The sequence below is a fragment of the Fukomys damarensis genome, unplaced genomic scaffold, assembly GCF_012274545.1.
Source record: "Fukomys damarensis isolate Sample0158 unplaced genomic scaffold, DMR_v1.0_HiC HiC_scaffold_17, whole genome shotgun sequence".
Taxonomy (NCBI): domain Eukaryota; kingdom Metazoa; phylum Chordata; class Mammalia; order Rodentia; family Bathyergidae; genus Fukomys; species Fukomys damarensis.
Window position 1 is genome coordinate 73,612,984 of NW_022900929.1, and position 20,385 is coordinate 73,633,368.

The 20,385-nt window shown below is 44.2% G+C and overlaps 1 long non-coding RNA gene across 2 annotated transcripts in view; it reads right to left on the reverse strand.

Moving 5' to 3' along the window:
* Positions 1-696: 696 nt before the first annotated feature.
* The window catches only part of LOC104867959, a 147,641-nt gene continuing 127,952 nt past the window's right edge, over positions 697-20,385 (reverse strand). For both annotated transcript variants that reach the window (XR_781912.1, XR_781913.1), the window contains exon 5: positions 697-905. This is a non-coding gene — a long non-coding RNA (uncharacterized LOC104867959). The remainder of the gene's footprint in view (positions 906-20,385) is intronic.

Genomic DNA, 20,385 nt, shown 5'->3' on the forward strand with positions numbered 1-20,385 from the left:
CTTAAGCTTAATTTTTCCAACAGCCCCGCTCATAAAAAGAAAAATTGAGTATGTATTGAAGGAAGCAAGCAATTAAGTTGCACAAATAGTAAGCTCATTGAACTGCAGCTGACTTCTATCATGTCAAAGAACAACTAAACACAGAAGCCATAAAAAGATTGTTGCCACGACCACCACTGAGAACCGACTGGCAATAAAGATGAATAACTTCCTACTTGAAGATTACTGATTAAAGCTCTTTCGAAACCAAATGCTACACATGGGCATAAATGGAGCAAAATATTTTAATGTGTGTTCGGCAGGTTCAGAAACATTTTCTAGTCAATTTTAAAGGAAGGTTTATACAGCAACAGTAAACCCCACTTAAAGCAGCCGTTCCTGCAAGCAAGCGCCAGCGCTCCTCGGAAGGTTTGGACCCTACTGTGGTGTGCGTGTCCCACACCTAATGGGAAGGGGAGGCCCACGGGGAGCAGAATTCCACAGCACCAGGGCTTCTGAAACCAAATCCAAGAGTAGGGCCTGAGAAGCCCATTCAGATGGCCATGACCCTTGAAGCCAAGTAAACAGACTCCCTCTAGCAACAACCAGGAAATCCCTCTCTCCCAGCTACCTTCTGCTCTCCTTCCCACCTCTCAAAGCTCCAAAAGGTCAAGTTTTAGCCCAAGCTGCCCTTCGAAAAAGTGCACTCACATCTCGAAGTGCTGCGCAGGGTTTCTTCAGAAGCAGTTCCCAGGACGATCGATGTCGGTGGGGTGGGACAGGGACAACTTGACAAGGGAAACGTGTCAGGCAGAGGATTCAGCTCTCCACTTACAAGTGTGACAGCGGTGTCTGCAGAACCCTGGATCTAGGAGGGCAGGACCCCAGCAGTCACCTACTACCCTTGGAGGGAACACGGTGAGGACCTACAAGACACAAAATAAGAGGAATTTGCCTTCCCAGTTGCTTATAACCAAACATTAAAAATAAGTAAATAAGTGGCCCTTTGCATTACAACCCTCAAAGTCACCCCTGTGGACCATGAAAGTCAGCTTGCTGTAAATAAACCAGTGTTGCGGCCCATTTCCCCACTTCCCCCTGCCCTCTCCACCTTAGAGTAAGTCTCTAAATGAGAAGGGGCTGAAGATGGAGTTTTCTCCTGCGCCTTCCCCCTAGACTTGGGCTTTCAGGGACAGGGACCAGAGCCCTGCAGTGTGATTACAGTCTTCCTTCCAGCCCCAACCCTTTCTCCTTCACCCAGATATGTCCACAGCAAGCTCCTCATGGGCTTGTTTCTCCATTTTGTGCCACACAACAGTCACCAATGTGCAGAGTGCTCCACCAATGATTTATATATGCTTTTTGGTTGCAATCAGTGGGACAGGATCAGAATATTTACGTTCTCTTTTGAGGATTGGTTGTCTCTTAACTGTTGCTGCTGCAATAATCAAAGGAATTGAAACTGCAGAGTGAGTTTGTGCCATGACTTGGGGGACAAAATTAAAAAGTAAGCGCAATGTTCTTGGGTGGGAAAGAGGAACTAAAATGATCTAATGACTTGTCCTACTGCTTTTGTAGAACAGCCAATGCCTTCAGAGCACAATCTAGTTGAATCAATCCACCTATTACACAGGATGTTCCAGAGATTCACAGCTGAACTTACTACTCATGATTTTGAAATATTTGATTTGGGAAATTCTAGGTGTAAGCCAAATTCATACTGCAAACATCCAAATGGCTTTATCAAATGAGAAGTAGATACTTGGAATTAACAGTTATCCTTGCCACCTTTGGACAGGACTTGTCATTGGATATGTGGTGTGCAAATCAAATAAATGAGTTGGAAAAGAGTGGGAATATTTGCATAAAGCATATTCCCTGCATAGGGGATAATCACAAAGGCACAGGACCTTCATTTACTGAGATATCTCCACCCTGAAGCCGAGCACGAACTGAGCTCTGGGCTCTCCCTGAAGACTTTCTGACACTGTCCCCTTGAATTCTGGAGTGGAACTGAACTGTACAGCACAGGAAAGGGGGAGGAGGAACAAAGTAATGACAGTGCAGAGACGGGGACCATCTGCTTTCTGGAGAACCCTCCAGCCTTACAGTCACTATCCAAACTCCAAAAGCCAAGAATCTTCAGTTCCCCTGTGTTAGGAGAGTAAGAAAAAGTGCTAGGAAAGTCCAGTTTCCTTCCTCATGGAGGAAAGGAAGCAGCAAAGGTTGCAAACGCCCATGGGCAGCCATCACTTCCTCGGGGGCTGGTGTCTGTTTCCACCCCGGGATAGGGTTGGCCATTTCCTAACCTATAGGAGACACATGATCCAAGCATCCATTTTGGCTCCACATCTAGCTCTCAAAAGGCCAGTTGTGAGGGACTCTGAGAATCCTATATGCATTAAAAGGATGTCACATGGCTTCGACGTCAGACTAGAATCAGAGGGGAGGGTACGGAAGACTGTATTTTGAGTAAGCTTAGGTTACACCTCAAGGCACCTTGAGATTGGGGTAGGGTAGAACTGCATGCAGAAATGACAGAGAGAGCAGACCTAGCTTTTCTTCTCTTCCTTTGAGGAGTAAGACAGCTTCGGGGCCCTAAATATAAACAAAATAGGCTATGATTCTCATGGTGGAATCCAGAAAGAATGACTAACAAACTTGTCCTTTGAAAAAAAGAAATGGTGTCTCCCAGAAAAGCCTGTTAAAATGTCATTTTACCACTCACTGTCTTCTTCAACTTTGTTTTCTTCAAGTTATCATCATAGTTCATGGTTTCTCCACTTACCACGCCTCTGGAGGAGAAACTTTAGAGTCATTTGGAAGTCTCCTGTGAGTCCTACGACATCCAGCTCTACATTCAGGATGACTTCAGGATTATTCCTTCCTCTCTGCTTTCCTCACCACTGTCTTCACTATACCAGCTGTTCCTGGGTTATTACTGCAGTCACCTGCCTCAAGGCCCCTTTCACGTGTGTTCTTTCTACCCCAAGGCATCCTTTGCCTTTCAGTCTCCTTTTCTAAAGTACAGCTATGACCCTGGGTTACACTCGCCACTTAAAAGATTTTACTAGCTTTCTGTTTTCTTTTAGAGTAAACCCCAATTTTCTTAGCATAATTTCCCTCATGCACTGAAATCACCTTACACCTCAAAACTCATCTGCTGTTTTCTCCACGCATACAGTGAATCTCTGGTCTGGTCAGGCTCCTCTCCTTTACCAGACAGTGTCATGGGCTTTTACACTTCTGGAACTTTGTATTTTCCTACATCTTCATCTATTCAAACTCTTGCTTCTCCTTTAACTTATTTATTGAGATTTTTTTTGAGACAGGGTCTCACTATGTAGTTCAGACTGGCCTTGAACTCATTATGTAGCCCAAGCTGGCCTCAAACCTGCAGCAGTCCTCCTGCCTCTGCCTCCCGAGCACTGGGACTACAGGTGTGCACCACCACGCCCAGCTTCCTTTAACTAATTTAAGTGTTCTCACCTCTAGGAAGCCTTACTGGACTCCAAGGCTGAATAAATGGCTTCCTTCTTGGGGCACATATAAAACTTTGTTTACCTCTTTATTACACTGAGTTGTCCCAATCTGATTTGCATTGTGGACGTTGCCCTCTCCTTCTAAACCACTCCAACAGTAGTCCTGGGGCCAACACAGTCTCTCAAACACAATAGGCATTTCATGAATGTTTATTACATTGAATCGACTTTCCAGAAACTAGGAATTGTCACCAAAAGTTGGCCATGGATGAAAGACCAAGATGAGAATCATATTCAAAGACAACCTGAAAGAAAGGGAGGAATCTAAGTAAATGCTACCCAAACTGAGGGCCATGGATAAATAATTTATAAAGGAATAGAAGACAGCCCAATTGCACATACTTGTAAAAGGACTGACTGTGATTAAGAATTGCTACCTAACCAAGAGGAGAAAACCTCTTTTTCAGCCATAGGGACCTAAATGTTGCCTTTCAGAAGATTTAATCAGGGACAAAATTCAAAACATCACAATTTAAAATTACATATAAAAATAAATCTTATGAGAAGTATATTGTCTCATTATATATGGAATATTCTTTCCACATCTACACACAGATATCTAATGAAGTTTTAGTAAAACTAATACTTAGTTCATATTTTTGCCATCATTCCAAAGGGAGAAAAAGCCAAGAACTAAACCATCCTGTAGCCTTACTGACATTCAGTAATCAAACGCTGTGCTATTCAGAAACCTGAGAGGGGTTCACTGCGGTTCTCTTCTTTCTTGCCTGGAGTTTTTAAAAAATTAGTTCAAACTTCAGGAAGAAAATCATAATTTGCCAAATCTCTTCATAGGAGGCTCACACATCCCCTGAAACTTTTCCGAGTCCTCTTCCTGAGATGAATTGCATTAAGAAATGAATCTCTTCATTGAGCTATAGAAGCTAAACAGTAACCCGTGACCTCACCACCCTGGATGCAATAAAAGGGTACAGACACTTGGGCATTTCAACAATGTCTTAACTCCTGCACTGTGCTGATTTATTATAAAGCAGACCAGGGTGCGGGAAGATATTTCTAAAAATGCTTTTACTCCCTTCTGTACATTAGCAGATCTCATGGTTGCATTTCTTTGCACTTACTTGAGAAGAAAGAAACCCAGTTCTAAAGGACATGTGGACTCAAGATGAACTAGGAGCAGAAGGATTTCCTCAAACTGCACAATTACTCCCCACACTCAAGCCAAAAAGGCAAATAAAAACATAAAACCGAACCTGGCCCTGAACAAGTATCGGAATGGCACAGCCCAGATGAAAGGAGAAATAAGTTGTTGGTATAACTGGGCTTGAGGTAAAACTGGGTAAAGGCATAATGCTACGTTCCTGTGGGGCATATCATTTTCCAGGACTTGATTCACCACGGCGTCTTCTGCCTGACTGCCAGGCCTACTCTGCTGTAAGAGGCAGTGGCAGATCGCAACAGTATGTGCAGACTGTCGAGTGCATCCTATAGGAGCACTCACTAGTACTGATGAATAACAGCCTCTAAAACGATGGCTTAAGGAGTTTTTGGTAACAGAAAATTGCTTACTAGGCGTGGAAGAGTATATATTTGTGCTACCAACAAGTAATCAAGATATAGATATTTTAGCAAGAGTTAACTTTGGCCTATCAAAATCATAAAATGCACTTAAGCTGTTTAAGAGGAAAGACATTGCCTCCAACCCGTCAAAAAGGTACAAAGAGGCAGTCACCAGTAGCATCCGCTGTGTGTACTAGCCAATTCCGGCGGTACAGACGCTGGCCCGAAGAGGCCATCCTTCCTTCACATCCTTTCCTAGCTACATAAACCCCTACTCACTCCAAATATTTTTAGATGGACTAGAGGCTGACAACAGTTGTGTGTGTGCTGTTTTGCGTTCCACTGTTTATCACTCTAAGAGTTCAACTGTCCTGAGTGTCCGGGGGGAAACCAGAACTCCACCTTCAGACTGGGCTCCCGGGAGAAAGTGGCAACACAGGGAACTTATCTGGAAGCACACAGCCCTGGGTTCGGAAGGTCACCTGCCAGGTATTGTGTAAATGCGGACGGTTTCAGAAGGAAGGGAACGGCCACTTTTGCTCGAAGTCTGAGATGTGATACCTGTGGAGCAGTGACTTCCAAGTGGAGCTAATGCTACATACAGTTTGGTACCGATTAGGCATCAACCTCAAGGAACTGTTCCGAGAGGTCCTCAGCAGTGACCCATTCCCAGGGAGATTCTGCCTTAGGACAAAAATGAGATTTCTTTCTGTAACTGTCAACATTAAGCTACAGTCTTGTAATGAGTGTGGATATCACATTGCTAAAATTAAGACACTTTGCTCTATTAACTACGAAGTATGTTATTTTCAGCAATAGCATTCCTGAAAGAAAGGAGCAGCAAGCGGTGGAGAAAAGTGCGTTGTAAAATCTTTATCCAAGGGTCTTAGAAGACCCTTTCTAGGAACAGTCTGATGCTTTCAGACGACACATAGCATTGGCCCAATCCACCCCAGAATTTAAGAAAGGCAATATTCTTAAAACCTATGCAGTTGGTAGAGATATGAGGGGTGTGTGTGTGTGTGTGTGTGTGTGTGTGTGTGTGTGTGTGTGCGTGTCTTAGCAAAAGCATTGAACCAGTGCAAAACAAGCACATGAAACTTTCCTTTCTTCTTCCATGTGCTCAGTGTTGAAAAACAGTAAAAGGAAAGGGGGACAAGGGTTTCAACTTCCAAGGGCACCCTAACTTAGAAAGTTAGAAAGAGGAAAGCACATACATTTATGTAATTTCCAAGACATATCTAAATTCCCCAAATAAAAATGAGTATGTTCAGAAAACTTTTAAAAAAAAACTCTTTTGGGGTGCAGAGTACAGGAACTGAAGCAGGGCCTTGTGCATGCTAAGCCTGTGCTCCCCTGATGAGCCTATGACCTCCTAAAATAAAAAGAAAAAAACAACTTTGATCTTAATTTAGCTACAGTATTGTTGGCTGGGATTTCTAAAGAAATGCAGGAGTGTTAAAGTGAGAAAACAAGATTAACTATTTGAGACCATAATAATAATCTATGAATTTAATGCTAGCCTAGGATTTTTTTCCACTAAATTTTTAGATTAAAAAAAACTGTGCATATAAGGATCCTCCTGTTTCTCTTTCTCTCTTCGCTGTTTACAAAGCAGCCTCGAGCAACTCTACTTTATCTTCCCTGCCGTGTTGCGGATTTGTGAATGTTTGGGTCGAGTTTTAACTCTTGCATCTTTAGCTGGCCGTGCAAAGGCCGCTGGTCTGGAGAGGCCAGTCAGGGAGAGAGGAGGCTCAGGACTTATCAAGTCATCCGACAGGCCTTGTTGTGCTCATCCTTTGTAAACAGCAAGATATGGCAGCGTCCCTGGTTGCCGTCACTGCTGACAGTTCTGGAAAGACCAGTAAGTGTTGAATTCTTTAAAGTCTGATTGTGCCCAGTGAGAGAAGTGATGGTGTGAGGAGCAAGGGACTCCGTGGACATCTGAGTACCATGGGAAAACGGGGAGTAGGGCCTCTTCACTCAGCAACCTAATGAAAACTAGACAAACAGGCCTGCGTTTAATATATAGTTTCCACCAATTCATGCTTCTTTTGTTAGGAACAATTCTAGCCTGTATAGAAAAGGAGACAGTTAGATATAAAGAAATAATTTCTTCTTGACAAGGGAGCTGCAGGCAAAGCAATGCTTCTGGGAGGACAAAGGCTGAGTTTACATTGGTAAATTTCCACAGGAGAAACATGTCAGTGCTTTAGCTTCATAGACCCCAAAACTTCATGCGCCTGAACAAGTAATCAAATGCAAAGGACAGCACTAAATAATCCACTGGGGAGAGTGAGGACTGTATAGAAAACACAAAGAATAAAGTATGTCTTTAAGGAATTGGGAAAGGAAGGTTGGAAAATCAGTTTCGAAAGCAGTACCTAGGATTTAAAGAATGATGCAGTTGACACATCCTACTTTAAAATCCAAAGAGCATATTCTGAATAAAGATCCATCGGTAGAAGTTAACTAGATTGAGACAAATCCCAATTCATGTGATTAAGCGTCATTGCTAGTCTCGGACTTTTACAGTGTGCAAAATGAATTATCAAATTCACGGAGAATGATAACATGTGATGAATTAGAATAAACTCCATCTTCTGGCGTGATAATCTCACAGGAGCAGTTGATAATGTACTACTTTCAAGATTAACTTTGTCGTGACATTGACGCTGTGGATTTGAAGTTAATAATGTTTCCAAGGAAAAGGAAAACTTTCTCCCTGTATCTCCACCGTCTTCTTCTAAGACGATTTTCCTAAAGGGATTTGCTGCATCAAATGCTCTAAAATGTCTGAGAGGGCAAAAATGTAAAATATTAGCCCACTTGGAAAATATCAGTCGCCAAAACTTGGAGAAGAAGCCTCCTTTCGATATCCAATCCGTCCTCGAAATAAGGGCTATCTCTAAAACTGAGGCCAGAACCTCCCGTCCTGCTCCTTAATGGCACAGCGCTGAACTTGGGCTCTTTCTTCTGTATCGAGAACACAGGTCAGTGCTGCAGTCACAGACTTCTCTTCCCACATTTTTACTTAACCCTCCTCAGCCCCCTTCCCTGAAGCAGGCAGACCACTCTCAGACACAGTTACGGTTAAGCCCAGGGCCTGAAAACCCTGTCTACACCAGAGCACGCAGAGAACAATTTAAGAAAAAAACGCCAAACATTTCTAGGAACAAAATAAAAAGCCGCCCCTGTTTTCCTAATTTTCCTAGGAGCACAGAAGTAAAAGACTCATTGGCATGACCCAAGGAGACACTGCCAAGCAGCCTTCCAAAGAGCAAATGGTAAAAATAAAATAAAATGAAAAAGATTTGCCTGTCATGGGAGTTGGTCAATAAAATGCAACAGTGTTTATTACAACATTTAAAGTCTGTGATTAAGAACACCAAAAAGCCTAAACTAGAAAGGTTTTCAGCCTGTAATTTTCCTGCAGTCCTGGCCTGTACTTCCTTATGAGTTAGCTCAGCAGGGCTTTTTTTCCATGTCCATCATCAGCTTGTAATTATTGCCATTCTCAAAGCTATGCCAGATGGGCCTTTAGAAGCAGGCATGCCGCTTGTTTATGAGAGAAAGAGCTGTAATATTACTCTACACAGAGACCTATCTGGTCCTACTCAAAAGAGTCCTGCTCCTCCTCCCCAGCCCAGCCCACCCCCACTACCATTCTCTCCGCCTGCCCTAGACAGCAGCTCTGTTCCAGCTCCCAATCCCAAATGCACGGCCCTGTGGCAGGCAGGGACCAGGCCAAGGGATAGCTGGATCTGTAAGCACAGGGCCTGCTCATCACCTTCCACCAGTCACACGTGGTAATGAGGGTGACACCCCAGAGAAAAACAAGTTCTGGACTCCTCTTTTCGCTGGCGCTGTTTGCCTATCTTTCAGAATTCAGGTCTGTAGAACCGTACACCATCACCGCTTCACATAGGAGCACGTTTCGCTGTGTTGAGAAATCCTCCTCCCTGGCTAGAAGCGAGAGCTTCTTAGCAACATTTTCAAGGACAAACCTTTTGTCCCTTGTCCTGGTAGGAAGGGACATTTGTAGGAAGGCTGAGGTCAAGGAGCTTGCGGAGCAAGGTACAGGCAGGATCGCCTGGCCTAAGTGGGCTTCATGTGGTGATAGGCCTGGGGTGTTAGGTATCCCAGAGGGCCAAGCAGAGCTTCAATCAGCGGTTAATGAGGCAAGGCCTGCAACAGAGAGCCACTTTCAACTTACAAAAGCTTTTAGATGTCTCTGTTTACTTTGATCCATTTCAGTTCATTTGAGCCTGGTTAGGGTGCATTTTCCTCTTCTTCTCCCCCCCCCTTTTTCTTTTTTCCTTTTTTAATTTTTTTCTAGATAAACCCCTTGCTCCCATCCCACCCCACCCCCGCCTCCCAAACAATAGTATCATTTACCAACTTTATACTTAACCAGCCTGGAGATCTTCTGTCAAGGTCAGCCACAATTATATCACAAAACAAGGCAAAGCGAGGAGGCCCTGGGGAGGCCCTGTCCCACCGTCTGACTCCAAGACGGGAATTTCAAAATCCTACCAAGTGTCAGAGAAAGGCTGTACCTTCCAGGGAGATTTAGAGTTATTTGTTTCTGATTAGGTGAAGTGCACGTTCTTTTATCCCTTGTTATTTTTATCCAGGTGATGACCAGAGAGTTTTCTTTGTGAAAATGTTTCAGAGCGGATAAAACTAATTTACTGGAATGTGACATAATCCAGAAAGAAGCTGTACCTGGTGGTGGCAGACAGGGAGGGTGCTTTGATAAATCGGCCAGAGTTTCCAGGCCCGGGGGCTGCGGCTGGGACCCCCAGCTCGGCTGGGAAGCAGAGGGGACTCGCACTACCTCTGCACGTGGGTCATGGGTCGGCCTGTTAATGGGGATGGGCTGCTGTAATGAGCTTTTCATTAAATCAGCATGGTGCATTGTGTGCCGCCCTGGGGGCAGGACCTCCCCACCCACGGGAGCCAGATAAACAGGTCTGGAATCCTTCCCTGCTTGCCCCTGGCCTGGGGACACTACCCCTGTCACTGCCTGGCCCAGCCTCTCTCACATCCTGTCCCTTCCACCTAAGGGTTGGTTATACCCTATCCCTACATCCTTTTCTTGGTCTACTCTCCCTCCCGCACCATGTTCTAAAAACACTTTTTCCAGAATAATAATAATGATAATAGAGGCAACTTTCTATTAAAAAAAAAAAAAAACTTCCAGTCATCTAGTGAGCAAAAGTGATTTCACAAACATAACCACATCTTTAATTTGATATACATGTTCCTCGACAATAACTTTTTCTCACATGAGCCATGTCCCTACACCCTACTCTCCACCTCAGGCTGTTGTCCACTTTTCCAGGAAGTATTACGAAGACACAGAAGTTAATGGAAGAAACAGGATGAAACCCTTTCGTACTTGTGCCCTTAAATAAATTGGAATGACTTTAAAGTGTTCTCTTTGAAATGCTGTCCACTGAAAACCCCAGGGAACCATTCAGGAAATACAGTTAGGAAATCTAATTTCTTTTTTGGGTCCTTTGTATGGGGAAAAGGAAAAAAATAAGTACCCAACTCTGAGTGAACATTACCTGCCAGGCAAGATTCTGGACACTAAAAATGCTTTATCTTAGCTCTCCCATTAGACTTTCAATATTACACATATTTTTCTTTTTATTAAGTCTTTTGAATGAAAGTAAGCTTAGTTTACACTGAAGAATACAGAATTCTTTTGTTGAAAGGCATTAAGTAAGGCGATAACAAGCCAGACATCTTAAACTATACTTAGGAGAACAATAAAAATAACTGGTGATATTTATTCAATGCTTACTAAGGGACAGCTTTATTAAATGAATTAGGATTCTGCATAATTTGTAGAGTGTTTAATATACAAGCTTACTAAATTCTTACAGTTAACAATGGTGGCGGCTGCTAAGCTGAAGGCCAAGTTATTCCTTTCATTCAAGGTCTGGGGAGAGAGATGACACAGGGGTGTTGATTCTCTCAAAACAGGCTCAAACCACCCGGAGGAGCTTGCCTGATGAAAAGTTTTTCTTTCCTTCAAAGCCATTTCCTGTGCCACATGACCTATATCACTCCAAAGATAATAACACTTCACGGTTATCCAAAGATCTCAAAGCATTTTCAAATGTTAATTAAGCCTTCAGCATCCTGGGAGATAGCAATGCCCATTTTGCTATTTCAACACCGAGTTACAGAACACAGGTTGTTCTAATCACGAGAGGGAAGCAGGTTTCCCTGAGCCATCTAGGGAGGAAGTCACCACCCAGACACTTAAGATGCCCCACATTCTCCATCTCCTGGGCAACCAGCACTACATCCTGCTCTAAACTGTCCCTGCCTCCCGCGGATGGTTTCTGCTGAAAGCACCACATCTCCAAGAAAAGGGGAGAGAAAATGGAAGGAGGCAGAAAAAGTCTTTCTAAGAGTTTTATTCTGTTCAGGAGTAGGAGTATAGGATGAAAAATATGCCCTTAACAAAAAACCAAGAGCCTTTGTTCTGTACATTTTTTCCATTTCATTATGATGACCACAGTGCGGCGGGGGGTTAAGCTTAGACTCTGTTCAGACCGCAGTTTACCTGTCCTATTTTGTGTATCCCTTAGCCTAGATAAAGAAAGACCAAGTGACAGCCAAGGCTCTGAACCATCTGCCCCGTCTCCTGTCCTGCACTTCGCTCCCTCCACAGTTCCACAGTGACTTCCTCCACCCTTCTCATGCACCAAGCTTTCCTCCTATCTTGGGACTTGAAGAGTGCTTTCTTCCCACCCAGAGCACTTTATCCCCTTTTCTTAATGAAACTCCCAGCACGCTGGAAGACTGATACAGGAGGATTGCAAGTTTAAGCCCAGTCAGGCAACTTAACAAGACCTTGTCCCAAAAATTAAAATTAAAAGGCCCTGGGTTCACCAAAAATTTTTTTTAAATAAATTGATGAGGGAATAAATATTTTACCTGATTTTTCAAATCACATTTTTTCTTTTTCAGTAATATTCTCAGGCAGTGGTGGTGAAGCTATGGCACGTGTGCCACAGCGGGCACACAGAGCCAGCCCTCTCTGTTGGCACACAGACCAAGTCGCCCCAGCAGCTGAGCATCAGCTGAGTTGTTTTTTCCAAACTAAAACCTCAGTATTCAGGTTTAATTGCAGTGCTGGGAACTTTGCAATATATAGGTGGGTTTGGGGGTACAGTTTAGGGACTTGGTCTCTAAAAGGTTTGCCAGCACTGTCCTAGGGTGATGAGGAAAACAAAGAATACATATCAAACTGTGAAACTTTGAGGTCTTTGTTTATGTCTACCAATACTGAGAATATCAAACATCCTTTGAGTGTTTGAGTAAGTGTTATTTTTACTATATTTTGACCCTCTGAACTAAATGTCTTTACCTGCATTATCTGTCCACAACAACCACCTGGAGAGGTAGAGGCCATTTTTATCCCCATTTAGCAGTCATGAAAACTAGGTGTTTGCCCACATCCCTGTGACTTTTGTTTTGTTTTGTTTTTTGGTACTGGGGATTGAACTCTGGACCTTGTGCTTGCAAGACAGGCAGTGGAGCCACTGGGTTAAACCCCTGCCCCCCTTTGCTCATTTATTGAGCACTAGCTATTTGTCCGGCTCTCCAGTGATAGAACAATAAGCAAAAAAGGCATGGCTTTCTCGTAGGAACTTTTACCTTAGATTCTCTGTAGCAGCGATGGCGAACCTTTTACAGCTTTCAATGACACCAACAGCTTTCTGGCACGCGTGCCGTACACTTGATACCCCTGGTCTGTAGCAGTAGCATAGTGGTTAGTGCTCCACAAATACCATAACCAGGCCAAGTGTCAGACTACACATCTGTAATCCCAGCTACTGGGGAGTCTGCGGGTCCAGAACCTCCTGGGCAACTTAATTCAAAGTAAAAAGGGCCAGGATGCAGCTCAGCATTCCTGGGGGTCAATCCTAGTACTGAAAACAAAACAATACTTTCCACAGTGTGACCAGGCTTGCAGGAAGAACAGGAGAAGAAGGAGGAGGAGAAAGAGGAAAAGGAAGGGGAGGAGGAGGAGGAGACAATGACAGAGGACTACAACTGAAGTTACTCAGTTTGAAAGGTCCCCCAATATCGCCACAACATTGGTGTTTGTTACATGACTGGCTTTGATGATGTATAGTTTGCCATTCATTCTGTAAAGACATGACATGAAATACATCAAAGTTCTAACGAATAGTGATCAATAAAGATAACGAGAGTTATTCATGGCACCACACTGCAAACAACATGATCTCGCTAAAACATAAACAAGAGCATGTCTCCTCCATGATACCGAATTTTCAAAGGGCTTCCCTGGGGCCTTAGAAGTTCAGTCTTCTCCGCGCCGTTGGCTTGGATTACAGGAGCTTGGCTCATTCAGGAACCAGGTCTCTCTCCTGCTGACTCTGTATACATTCAACACTGAACATGCTTCCTCTTCTCCAACTTCTCGGACACGCTGCTCCATCTTCTCTTCACACCGTCCCTATACAGTAAGCCCCCAGCCCACGAACATTTCATTCCAGGAGAACATTCCTAAGTCAGATCCATTCACATCTAAGAAGTGAGCCTTACACAGAACACCTGTGAAAGTTCTCAACTCGAATGTTCATAAGTCAGGGACTAGTACTCCCCACTAGAACTACCACTCTTTGCCTGGGTCTGTGAGGGAGTGCTTCGGGGTGCAGGATTCTTAATGGGCAGTGCTCTTGGGAACAACTCCTGTGAAGAGGAAGGGAAATGGGCAGAAGGAAAAGCTGAACTTCCCTGGAGTAACCTGAGGCTTAACTGTGGAGTGGGATGGCCCTTCAGAGTCATCCCAACTGAGATAAGAGGTGGACTCTTTGCCCCAGTTTTCCCCAAGCTAGAAATAATTTTAAGCAGGGTAGCTTCCCTCGCAGAGAGCAATTCTTGGAAAGGACTTAGCTAAGTGACATCCAAAGGCGACACACTGCCAGCTGAGGGATCCGCGTCCTACAACATCTACTACACCTTGCGGTCTCACCTTAAACACCCCCTCCTCCAGGAAGCCCTTCTGGCTCCCTCCACCTGGGAAAGACGCTCTCTTCTATCCCTCCCCATCGCGTTGTTTCATTTGATTGTTCTCATCTCTTGATTTGTTCTAATTCCTCCAAGAAAATATAAATTGTATGAAATGACTATCATTCTGTTGGCCCATATATAAACTATCAAAACAAATTAAAGAATGAAAACTCAGACTCCATTTGCATTTTCAAAAACATTATACGCAAACATCAAAAAGTTCTAGAAGGCCACTCACCAAAATTATTGTTATTGTTAGTGGCACAATTACATTTGCTTTTTATTCCCTTCTGGTGTATCTAAATTTGTGTAAGCAAATATGATTTTGGTCTTTTCTTTAAAAGTTTTAATCACTTGGAAGAAAAAATAAACACAGCTCTTACTAGGACAATAACTAGTGTTAACAGACTCGGCGTTCAAAGTTACTGTTTTGTACTGTAATTTAGAGTTCATGATATAACTCAGCAAAAACGCTTTGACATACAATGGACCCCCTAGTTACAACCTGTCTGACATAAACAGCTTGGGTTACAAGTGAATTTTAGTTTTAACTTGGGAACAAAGTCTTGAATTATGACATGAATGCTGACCACCTGTGCCTCAAGAGGGTCTCAGACACACTTGTAACCCTTGAAGAGTCCTGGAAGGAACATTCCATGCCAGCATCCTTTCCCGTGAGGGGTTCACTGACAGATCCTGGGCCAGGGTCTCTCCAAGGACCCTGAGGTCAGCCTGTGTACAGGAGAGAGGCTGTGGAGGCTGTGGAGAGGAGCTGAGCCCTCACTGACCAACCTGAGTTACAGCTGGCCCTCGAGAATGAACTGAGTTCGTAAATCAAGGATCCATTGTATATGGCTTTGTTTAATCCTGACAAGATGTCAACAAGAGGGGAAGTGCGATATTTTGATTCCTACTGGGTTACAAAACCAGGACAACCCAGTGAAGGAGGTGAGAATTACTGCAGTCCATGGCCTGGGAACTTGGGCCCTCACGTGGGTAATTCCCCAACACGTTCATTTGCGATGAGGTCTTGCCAGGCTGGGAGGACACTGATGCTATGGGAAGACCTTAGCTCTACCCCACTCTTCCCTTCCCTATCTCCCCATTCCTACTCGTAAAAGAGAGGATGACGGCTCTCCTGTGGCCTTACGTTCATCATTTGTTTGCACAAGCCTAATCTACAACACCAGCCAGAACGACCGGAAGGCCTCCCTTTGCTCCTGTCGTGATAACATTTCACACGGGTAGCGCCCTGCAGAGGGCTTCCCCATACCTCACCTCTCTGTGGTCCTCTCAACAAAGCTTTGAGCTCTGCGCATCAGATAGTATCACCCCCATTTTAGAGATAAGAAAAACAAAACATGGAGAGGTGACATGACTTGCCAAAAATCACAGTTAGTTACTGATAAAGACAGGACTAGAATCCGGGGCCTTACAGAAAAGACCAGAAGCCTCTGCATTCTTACTTTGATCTTGTAGTCTAGCCTATGACCCACTGCTAGGGCCCTGCAGGATCTAAAACCGGTTATGAACTACACCGACGAACTGTGGGCTCAGTTTCAGGGCTTGCCGGGGTGGTCCGTGTGCCAGAGGGGGCTACTGAATGCAAGAGACCTGCAAATGGAAGGTCTGCATTACAAGGAGATGAGGTGAGAATGCACTAGGATCCAGCTCATTTACACTGCCACAATGGATTAAAGAGTTTATATAAAAGGCCAGGGACGTAGCTCAGTGGTGCTGTGCCTGCCTGGCAAGCACAGGGTCCTCGTTCGAGTTCCGGTACCAAAAAAGAAAAGAATGTATATACCTGTTCTTTTATAAGGGTATATAAATACATACACGTAAAATCTGTAAGATGATTCCAAGGAATACCCTACTCTATGCTTCTATAATTGTCACTTTCTCTATCTTTCTCTTCAACTTCCTTAGGGTAGAAATGATGAATGGGCCTCCCTTTCATTTTCCAAGCTGTCCCTGTGTAGAGGATCATGGACATGGTTATCCCATACGTGCCCTACAAAGAACAAACGAGCAATTTCAACGGACACTGAGCAGTACTGATTTTCAAAGTGGCAAGCCTCAAGTGTTGTAAGAAGGGTTACTGTTATTGAAATGCACGGCTGGACAAATTCCCAGTGTTAAATGGCCTTCTCTAAAGACACTGTGGGACACATACCCCTTTGTGTCACTGCGGGCTCAAGTTCTTAAATGTAGTGAAATTCTGGCTAGCTTCAAGCCATTTGCTAAATGATTTGGGTTTTTCCGCATTTCACTCCCTCACCTGATATTAAATCTTTGCCTCGCTGCTTATCAGAAGTGCTCCTTTCTACATTCATTTTTTTTCCTAATGAGAAGAAACCAATTGGAATTCACACTGCTTTGACTTGCAATTATAATGCCGTACACTTTCCAAAGGAATCCCTCCAAGGCAATGGTGTAGAACAACAATAACTTGCCAAGTGGCGAGCAGTAAGGGTTTCACATTAATTGGAACTCGGGCACTCTGAGCTGGTGCAGGCGTCCCCTAGGCTCCACCCCAATCTGTAACATGAGGAGAACACCTGCTCTCACATGGCTAAACAACCTCAGAGCATTGTGACTCACACAACTGATGAATAGTTGTATTCTATACTCCTTGGAAGTCCCCATACTGCTGCAACACCAGGGCCTGGGCCCAGTCCTCAGAAACTTGTAATTCCTTCCAGTGGACAGATTCAAGCTAGTACATCACCTGTGCCACAAATGTCCATTTCTCTAAGGTCAATATGTTCTAGCATGAGGAAAAAGTAGTACCAGCAGGAGTGGTTAGCCAGTGAGGTGCTAGAATTAGTTTTTCCCAGGGAAAACCCCAAACAACTCAGGGGAACTATTGGACAGGTATTGAGCCACTTTTTGTAAGGTCTCCACTGATTCCTAACTTGTGCTCCACGGGATTTTCCTGGATTCTGAGGAAGGGTCTAAGCTGATTCCACCAGGGGTTTTATTGGCCCCGTTCCTTCATCAAATCCTGTCGTCATCTAAGCGAGGAAAGATGGCAAAATTCGCGTTCTGTCAAGAGTGTCTTTGATCCTTCTTACCACACTATTACTGTAACAAAACAAGACAGCAATTCTTTCTGTACAGTAAATATGTGTGTGTAACCATATAGAAACACAGGTAAACAGATTCCCCAACTTGTATTCCAGTAAAAGACAAGAAGAGACAGTAACCTGGGGTTCTTTAAAGCATACGTGTAGCTGTGCCGCGACAGTGTAACTCCTTTACAATCATGAATCACCCAGTATTTACTGAGCGCCTACCAGGCACTGCAACGAACACGTGTCTCTGCAGGAATACGTGCATTGCAAAAGTGACCGCAAAAGAGCAAATCTCTAAAGACAAGGGGTCTGACATTTGTTGCAAAGCTACTGTAGCCAGGCACTCCATGAAACACCCGACTGTGCTAACCTTCAGTGATCTTCCCTGGTAGCCCTATTTTACAGATGAAGAGACAAATGCTCAGAAAATATTATGCCCAGAGTTGCAAAGTGACAAAGTGAGATTCAAACCAGGGCTTGAGGGTTTCAAAGCCTCTGCTCTTCTTGCTGTCCCGCATTTCCTTTGTTACCTTTGTAATTGAGTTGTGCTGTTGGCTGGCACTGCTGACGAAAGGTATAAGCTATCTGGATGGTTTTTTTCCAGCAGGATCCTTGCAGCCGAAAATGTCCTTACTGCAGTGCAACAAAAATCTGAGTGATAACATCAGATATCGCCAGACCAGAGCTACATTCTGGCTGTCAGACAGAAACACAGGCTCATAACAGCCAGCACGCTATTGTGTCACTTTCTTTCAGCAGCTCCAGGACGGTGGAGTAACAATGACATGGGTCATTTAAAATAATAGAGGATTTTCCTTTTAAAAAAAAACCTTTGTAATTGTCTTTTGAATTAATGATATGATTACTTGAGTTCCAAGTCACATTTTTCAAATGTTAATTACTCTCACTTTGCAGTTTCTGGGACGTCAGCTGAGTCTGAGAGTAAGTCATCCAAGGAAACACCGGACAGCTAAGAAACTCAACTTAGCTCCCATGACATCAAGATGCTGGTGGTGTTGGACAGCACACAGGCTTGTCTGGTCCCCCCTTGGCACCCAATCACTCAAGAATCAAATGAGGGATTGAGCCATAAGACTGACCTACTCACCTAATCAATACTTGATATTAGAGCTGGCCCGTGGGATGGTCAGAGTCTAGTAGGTGAGACGGACAAAACCAACTCAATCAAGGGTGGGTGATCCGTGCTACAAAAAGCGAACCAGAGGAAGCCATGGAGCACACTGGAGGGGCTTCGGGTTCAAGGGGGCCCGTGGGCGGGGTGGGGAAGAACGGGCACAGTATACAAGTGGCATGTAAAGCAGAGCCCTGAAGGACAGTAAGAGTCAGCAGGCAGCCAGCACAGCCCAGGAAAGGCCTGGACGGGAGCCGCCATGGCCTCAGAAACACAGGGCTTTGGTCCATCCGGTGTGTGCAAAGGAAGTGAAGACGGGGAGAGGGAAAAGGAGCAGGGGCTGGACCCACCACGGGGGACCCACAAAGCACCACTCTGTTCGCTCCTTCAGAAACCCTGCATTAAACCTCCTATGGGCATCACATTACGCCAGGCTCTGGGTTTCAGAATACCAAACGAGAGATACAGATTTCTGCTTTCCCAAGGCAGACTAAGAATCTACTCAAGGGTCTAAAGCACAGCAATGATGGCTGAACTTGAGTTTTTGAAAACTCACACTGGCTACAGTGCAGAAATGGCTTTAAACAAGGATATGCCCCCTTCGGCCATAAAATTTTGCAGTTTAAAGCACAGGTTATAATTAATTACAAAAACCCCATTTCATATCATGTATTATACATGACCATACACTCGTATTCTTTCTTCACAAATATATGTCCTTTGGTTTACAGATATTTTGCAAGTGTTTGATAAATTGAGTAGGTCCTTTCACTTGTTACTGTCTTATGTTTAGACCACAAAATGCTTATCTGGTGGGGAAGGAAGAGAAGCCAATATGTGTTGAATACAGAAAATGCACTGGGGCACTGGTGATATGCACTTCATAGACGAGGAATACTAATTCCCACATTCAACTGACCCTAAATGTCACTCAGTGAGAACAGAGGAAACCCTATACTGTTTTATGCTACGAAACTAACTATAACAGAGTCACAATTATCCCTGAGCCATGAGAAAACTAGTTTAAAAAGGACTTGAAAGCAGATTATGTGATTAATTGGCATCCACTAGTTGGCTGGGTCCAGTTATTTCTTACAGAAGTATGTCCTGTCTTTAGTTAAGTTATGAAACTCTTGATGATCAGAGACTGTGTGGACTTCAAAATCCTGCTCTGAGCTTATAGAATACAAAACCCAAACTCAGCCTGTAAAATACACAGAGCAGGGGTTTCAGGTAAGGAGATGGCAGTGTTCTCCTTGGACTGAGACTGTCTATGTCATGCAGAGAGAGTCAATGGTTGAAAAAGGTTTAGGCCTTCCTAGAAAGTTGTTTTTTGATACAAGAAATGTTCTTTTCAAATCAAACAAATTCCCTGAACTTCCTGAAAATAACCAGAATCACCTCAGGCCCCGGAGCCTGGCCCTGCTCGGCTGTTACCATTTCCTCTCCTCCCCGTGGAATCCCAGCTCTCTGTGGAGAGGCTGAGGTTTACAAGGCTCCAGGGGCATGGCAGCCACCCTGACTTCCTGGTCCCTGCCCACACTCGCTGTCCTTCCAGAATTCTTTCCTTCCTGTCCCTGCTCCCTCCGGGGAGACACAGGAGGCGAAGCATTTTCTTTTCAGGACAGTGCAGGTTAAAGAAAGAAAAAAAAAAAAGGTCCGTTTCTCTGCTAGTCAAGACACCTGCTGTCCTTAGTGCACGGTAACTGTGGAGTGCAGGAAAGACTGAGCACCCTTTTCATTCACTGGTTTTTGTTTGAAGCACAGGACTGAGTTAAAGCTGGTCATTCCCAGGCATAGCAGGCTGTTGATGACCTACCCAGAACTCCTAACCCCAGATTTTCTCTGGGCGAGCCACACATGACACCCAGCTGTGCTTCATTAAACTAGTCACTCTAATGGCATTCCTCTGCTAGAGACTGGTTCTGCAGCGAAGATTTGATGCAGTTCTGGTGAATGAGATGAGAGAGGTCTACCAGGGCTGGGGGTATGAGAAGGGTTTTCATGCTCACGAAGATCTATGTAAGAGGAAGCAACCTCTTTCTCCTCTACTTTTCATCCCTGTAAA